The sequence below is a fragment of the Cebus imitator genome, unplaced genomic scaffold, assembly GCF_001604975.1.
Source record: "Cebus imitator isolate Cc_AM_T3 unplaced genomic scaffold, Cebus_imitator-1.0 Scaffold42, whole genome shotgun sequence".
NCBI classification, from domain to species: domain Eukaryota; kingdom Metazoa; phylum Chordata; class Mammalia; order Primates; family Cebidae; genus Cebus; species Cebus imitator.
Window position 1 is genome coordinate 12,556,755 of NW_016107357.1, and position 7,300 is coordinate 12,564,054.

Below are 7,300 nucleotides of genomic sequence, written 5' to 3' on the forward strand. Positions count from 1 at the left end.
ACAGTGGCACAAAGAGACATAATCATCGCAAGAACTAAAACCCAGAGATGCTTAAAGACGGTTCTTGGGGCAACCACCTATATTTCAGTTTTTTTCTCTTCAGTCCTATTTGAATTTTTATTTATTTATTTATTTTTCTCCCCCATTTATTTATTTTATTGCATTTTAGGTTTTGGGGTACATGTGAAGAACATGCAAAATTGTTGCATAGGAACACACGTGGCAGTGTGATTTGCTGCCTTCCTCCCCATGACCTACATCTGGCATTTCTCCCCTTGCTGTCTCTCCCCAGCTTCCCACCCCCAATTCTATTTGAATTTTTATTGTCACATGTGTATGATACTTTTATAATATATATTTTGTTTTTAAATTTATAAAAGTCTTTTAAAAATATACATAGGGCCAGGAATGGTGGCTCATGCCTGTAATCCCAGCCCTTTGGGAGGCCAAGGTGGGTGGATCACCTGAAGTCAGGTTTTTGAGAACAGCCTGGCTAACATGGTGAAACCCTATCTCTACTAAAAATACAAAAAATTTATTTTTTTTGGTATGGTGGCACGTGCCTATAATCCCAGCTATTTAGGAGGCTGAGGCAGGAGACTCCCTCGAACCCAGGAGGTAGAGGTTGCAGTGAGGTGAGATCGCACCACTACACTCCAGTCTGGGCAACAGAGAGAGACTCCATCTCAAAAAAGAAAAAAATATATATATATATGTTTTGAGGGGGGCTAATTTCTGGCAATTAGGGTAAAAGAAGTATTAAATATGAATGTGAAAAAAGTTTAAAAAGAAAAATTTTAAATGACTGCTTTTCAGATAATTTTAAATAACATGGGGACTAAACATTACTTAAACATTTACTTCATTTGTTCCTACTTCACCGAATCAAACGGTTTCCATTTCTCAGGTTGCTTTCATTCATTTATCAATATGCAAACATAATTTTTATTTAATATATAACAGTCTATCCAGATTTTCTGACATGGAATCTTAAAACGCTTCATTATGGAAACATCACATCTGCGAAGGGGGCATGAGTGAAATCAGTAGAATTTTCTTTGCTTGTGATCTCTGTTGCCAGAAGGGCAAGTGGCTTTTGTCAAATGAATTGTGTTTTGTTGAAACAGTATAGCTGATACTCAGAAGCCTGGAGCGAACCTTCTGGTACAGCAGAGGGCCCTTCTGTTGTGTAAGTTTTATAGTGGCACAGACTGCATTCTTAGCTCTGACACAGTCTTTGTGACTTTGGACAAAAACTAGGCTTTTAGACTTGATTCCTTGGCGTACTGGTTTGCTAGGACTGCCACAGCAAAGTACCGCAGACTGTGGCTTAAATAGCAGAAATTTATTCTCTCACAGTTCTGGAGGCTGGAAGTCTGAGGTCAAGGTGTCGGCTGGGCTGGTTTCCTCTGAGACCTCTTCTCTTGGCTTCAGGCAACTGCTGTCTTGCTGTGCCCTCACGTGGTCACTCCTTAGTGTCTGTCTGTGTCCTCATCTCCTCTTCTTATATGGACATCAATCATATTAGATTAGGATCCACCCTTAATGATCTCATTTTAACCCAATTACCTCCTTAAAGATCCTATCTGTAAATACAGTCACATGCAGAGGCACTGGGGCTTAGGGCTTCAGCGCTTGAATTTTGGGGAATCACAACTCAGCTTATAGAGCCTGGCTTGGGAGTATGGCTAATAATTTCACCTGGCAGAATTGTGCAGTTTCGAGGTCGTGTTTAGAAAACTCCTGGCTTGATGCCAAGGGATACAGTAGATGCTCAATTAACAAGCTGTTATTCCTACTTATGTTTGGGTTTTGAATATCAGATTTCCTTAAAGTGAGGAGCCCCTATAACAGAATCCAGGGATTTAAAAAATATTGGATCAAAATGCCATTTCGTCAGCTAGGATCTAACTAAATGGCACTAATCTATCTCATTGCATCTTCCCTGGCCTCAATGCTGCACCAAGACACTGCACATACTAAATGCTCCACTTTGAGGAATGCTTCTTAATTGTCCTGTCTGGGTCCACTTATTCCAGCTCACCTGGAAGGCAGTAAGCCATCCCAAGCACCATGGTTAGGACCATAGGTCCTGGAGTCCCAAGATGTCCAGCTCCATTGCTTACATGCTAGACATAGGCATGGCATTTAACCTCTTTAAAGCTTCAGTTTCCACATTTGTGAAATGGGAGTAATTGCATTGGTACTAAATCTGTAGCATTCTTTTGAGAACTGCATAAAATGGTCCAGGTAAAGCTTTTGGTATAATGATAACAAACAATAGTTAAGCTCTTAATTTTTAAAAATGTTAAAAATTTTTTGAGACTGGGTCTCACTGTTTCCTAGGTGGGAGCGCAGTGGTGCTATCACAGCTCACTGTAGCCTCAAACTCCTCGGCCCCAGATGGTGAAACCCCATCTCTACTAAATATATAAAAATTAGCCAGGCGTTATGGTGGGCACCTGTATTCCCAGCTACTCAGGGGGCTGAGGCGGGGATTACAATATAAGCCACCATGTCTGACTGGTAAACTCATCATTGTTGGCTTTTATTGTGCTTTTTATTTGCCTCCCAGTGCCTACGTATCTAATTATAAGAGGAATGCCCTTTCAGAATGCCTGTCATAGTATTGCAGTTAGCGGGGCTAGTTCCGCTGCATTCCTGGGAAGTGACACTTGGGAGGCTGGTATCTCTCCTATGTCCTGCTGTCCTGCCGCTACCCCATAAAGGAGCACAGTGGGGCTTCACTCCCAACCTACACACCTGCCCTCTTCCTCAGCTTGGGCTTATCTTTCTCTTAAGGGCTTTTCCTTCCCTCTGTTTACCCCAGTAATAACTACCCTTTCTCTCTCTCTCTTTTTTTTTTTTTTTTTTTTGAGATGGAGTCTCAGTCACTAGGCTGGAGTGCAGCAGCACAATCTCAGCTCATGGAAACTTCTGCCTCCGGTTTCAAGCAATTCTCCTGCCTCAGCCTCCCGAGTAGCTGGGATTACGGGTGCATGCCACCACGCCTGGCTAATTTTTGTAATTTTAGTAGAGACGGGGTTTCACCATGTTGGCCAGGCTGGTCTTGAACTCCTGATCTCAAGTGACACAACTGCCTCGGCCTCCCAAAGTGCTGGGATTGCAGGCATTAGCCACTGCACCTGACCTCATATGAATTTTAAAGTAGTTTTTTTTCTAGTTCTGTGAATAATGTAATTGGTAGTTTGATAAGAATGTCATTGAATCTGTACATTGCTTTGGATGGTATGGCCATCTTAATAATATTGATGTTTACTATTTATGAGCATGGGATGCTTTTCCATTTGTTTGTGTCTTCTCTGATTTCTTTGAGCAGTGTTGGAGATCTCTCTCCTCCCTGGTTAGCTGTATACCTAGGTATTTTATATTGTTTGGTGGCAATGGTGAATGGGCTTGCCTTTCTAATTTGGGCTCTCAGCTTTACCGTTGTTGGTTTATAGGAATGCCATAGATTTTCATACATTGATTTTTGTATCCTGAAACTTTGCTGAAGTTGTTTATCAGCTGAAGGAGCTTTTGGGCGGAGACTCTCTGCCTAGTTATAATCATGTTACAGTATCTGAAAGAACTTTTTCTTGGCTGGGCGCGGTGGCTCACGCCTGTAATCTCAGCACTTTGAGAGGCCGACATAGGCAGATCACCTGAGGTCAGGAGGTTGGGACCAGCCTGGCCAGCATGGTGAAACCCCGTCTCTACTAAAAATACAAAAAATTAGCTGGGCATGGTGGTGCATGCCTGTAATCCCAGCTACTCAGGAGGATGAGGCAGGAGAATTGCCTGAACCCAGGAGGAGGAGGTTGGGGTGAGCCAAAATCCCCCCATAAAACCACAAACAGGAAAAAAAACAAAACCCAAAAAAAAAAAAAAAAAAAAAAAAAAAATGCAAACATTAGCTGGGTGTGGTGGTGGGCTGACGTGGGTGTGAGGCTGAGGCAGGAGAATTGCTTGAACCTGGGAGGTAGAGGTTCCAGTGAACCGAGATCATGCCACTGCACTCCAGCCTGGGTGACAAGAGTGAAACTCCGTCTAAAACAAACAAAAAACCCCTTCTCTTTCTGTTTCTTTCCATTGACAATTTCTCCCCATGCGCTCCCTCCCTTCTCTGCAAAGCTTCTTGAAAGAGTAGGCAGTATGTCGGACATTTGCTTCTGTGCGGTTCACATCCTCCTTAGCACCTTCACCTTTTCATCCTGCTCCTGGAGCTCTACCTGAAACAGCTCCCTTGAAGTCATTCTTCTCTTTTGCCTTCCTACTTGTTCTGTCTTTGCAGTTCTTATTGCCCAATATCTCCCCCCACTTTGTATTATTATTATTTGAGACAGAGTCTCATTCTGTCGCCCAGGCTGGAGTGCAGTGGCACCATCTTGGCTCACTGCAACCTCTGCCTCCCAGGTTCAAGCGATTCTCCTGCCTCAGCCCCCTGAGTAGCTGGGATTACAGGTGCCCACCATAACGCCTGGCTAATTTTTGTATATTTAGTAGAGATGGGGTTTCACGATCTTGGGCAAGCTGGTCTTGAACTCCTGGCCTCAGATAATCCATCTGCCTCGGCCTCCCAAAGTGCTGGGATTACAGGTGTGAGCCACCGACTCCACCCCCCCTTTTTCTGAGACAGAGTCTGGCTCTTTTGCCGAGGCTGGAGTGAAGTGGCGTGATCACAGCTGACTGCAGCCTTAACCTCCTGGGTTCGAGCAATTCTCCCATCTCAGCCTTCTGAGCCGCTGAGAACACAAGTACCTGCCGCTGAGCCAGGCTAATTTTTATTGTTATTTTTTGTAGAGATGGGGTCTCCCTACATCGTCCAGGTTGTTCTTGAACTCTTGGCCTCAAGCGGTCCTCCTGCCTCAGCCTCTCAAAGGCACTGTGGCCAGCCCCACATCTCCTTTTTGAAACTATTTTTGTCTGGTTTTCATGGCTTTGCTCTGGATCGTCATAAGGCAAGTAAACTTCAGCAGATGTCTCTACGTCTCCAGCTTGGTACTGCACTCTGGCAGGACCTGGGACATGAACACAGCTTGGACACAGGGAGCAAGTTGGTGTGAAGAAAGGAACCGGCACAATTGGAGCCAGGGGCCTGATTGGGAAGACTTCTGGGAGTGCTGCCTTCCCTCTGTTCCGCTTCTCTTCCCACTTCTGACATCTTTTTCTTGCTTCCCTGATCCCACTCTTTTCTCTGATCTCACTCCTTAAAGGTGGGAGGACCTAAGTTTCAGTATTCTGTTCCCATTCTACCTTCTCATCCCAGCTAATGCTTCAATGATCATATCTACACAGATAACTGTCTCTTGACCTTTCTCCTGACCATCAGCCCATCGTCTCTTATGACTTGCCAGGGACTTCCCACCATGGTCAGCCACATCTCAAGCTTAACTTCAGGAGTGCCATTATTTCTTCACACTGTCTTGCACCATGGTCCTTCCCTCTCAATTCCTTCCACTCCACCTCCCTTCCACTTTCCCACCACCTCTCTTCCAATTCCACGTCCTTCCCAACCCCCTGCCTGTGCTCCTCATCCTGCTGCCTCTTTTTTCCCTCAGGGTGATCCTTTCCCCAAAGCCTGCTTGGTGCATATTCCCCACTGCTTCCAAATCTTTAATGGCTCCCTCTTGGTGATGAGATAAAAGCTCAAGCCCTTAGTTAGTCTGGCGTGAAAGGCCCTCACAACCTGGCCTTCATCTTCGTCTCTGAAGTTGCCTCCTCTGGATTCTCACCAAGGTGAGCTGTCAGCTGCAGGTTGGGAGTTCTGCTAGACAGGCTGTGTGGTTTGGCTCTCAGGTCTCCACATGCCTGGGAGATGCTCCCTGTTTTCTCTTCTCTTTCACAAAGACCACCTGAGTCCATAGTGATTTCCTGCCTCCTCCAAAGTCCTAAATAACTTTTAAAAATGTGTCTCTGTGTATTCCCCAAAGAACCAGGACCCCATGCAGGCAGAACCTATGTCTTATTTGGGTGAAGGGTTTGCTGGGCAGTCCAACCCCGTTGGATGCACTGCCAGTTCCTAGCCATACTTGTGGGCACCTCTCTGCATCTCAGTTTCTTTGCTTTATTATAAAACTGGAATGATTCCTTCCTGCTTCCCAAATGTTGGTTGTAATAATTAAAAGAGCGAATGGATGAGAAAATGCTTTGAAACCCTAATAATCAGCAATGTCAGATATTGTTGATTTTCCTTTCTAATCCCTGACTCGTCCGTCTATCCATATCCCTCTTTCTTACTACAAACAATCAAGTGTAAACCAGACTTCTCAGCTTTAAATTTTGCCTGGAAAGAACAATTGCAAAGGGCTATCACTTCTTAAGCCCCAGGACATAAGATTACCAGCTGGGCACAGGGAGCTGGGCTCCTGCCAGGCTGCTCAGATGATGGGTGCCCGGAGGAGCAGGTACTTACCATCTGTCAAGGCGTCTGGCTCGTGCTCAAGAACGCAGCTCAGTTTCTCCACGGGCAACACACACCGGACCCAAGGTGTGAAGCTCAGGATCTCAGACATGCGTGATCTAGGATGATTCGCTTTCCTGCAGGACCTGTGAGAACACTCTCGCCTTATGCATTTTCTGTTACTATCATGGCCACCAGTGGAATGCAGATATTTCGCCTCTGCTCACCCCATTTGCCACCACTGCCAAATGACCGATGCTGCTGAGGGCTTTTCCCAAACGGGCAGGCATGTTCTCTTTTATCACCTGTCTCATGTGTGCTTTATTTCCTCTTCTCGGTTTCTCCAAGGTTAGGATGAAAAATAACGCATGTATTTATTTACGACTTTATTTAGATACATACAGTGCTGGATGGCTGCAAGCCAATTTCACAGGCTTATTCTTAGCTGGTCCTTATTGCTGTGAAGCTCACAGCTCTAAGCTCACGTTTAAAATGTGAGGAATTGCAGGAAGTGGAAGAAAGAATTGCACCTGGGATCCTGAACTATGTCACTGCAGACCTTCTTACCTACTGCCTTATTACATATCCTCTGCTACATGTGAGCCAGTCTCATCTATTCAAGTAGCCTGTTACTTTGTTGAATGGATAGACTTTATTTTTTCTTTTTGTAGAGACAGAGTCTCTCTGTGTTGCCTAGGCTGGTCTCCTGGACACGAGTTATATTCTTGCTTTGGCCTCCCAAAGTGGGGATTACAGGCATGAGCCACTGTGCCCAACAAATAGATTATATTTTAAAGTAGTTTTAGGTTTGCAGAAAAACTGAACAGAAAGTACAGAGTTCCCATATACTCCCTCCTCCCCACAGCTTCCTCTGTTATTAACATCTTGCATTGGGTT

At 44.9% G+C, this 7,300-nt stretch overlaps 1 long non-coding RNA gene across 1 annotated transcript in view; it reads right to left on the minus strand.

Annotated features, from left to right (window-relative positions):
- The window catches only part of LOC119470852, an 18,027-nt gene extending 11,524 nt beyond the window's left edge, over positions 1-6,503 (minus strand). The window contains exon 1 of the long non-coding RNA XR_005199823.1: positions 6,416-6,503. This is a non-coding gene — a long non-coding RNA (uncharacterized LOC119470852). The remainder of the gene's footprint in view (positions 1-6,415) is intronic.
- Between the last annotated feature and the right edge of the window lie 797 nt (positions 6,504-7,300).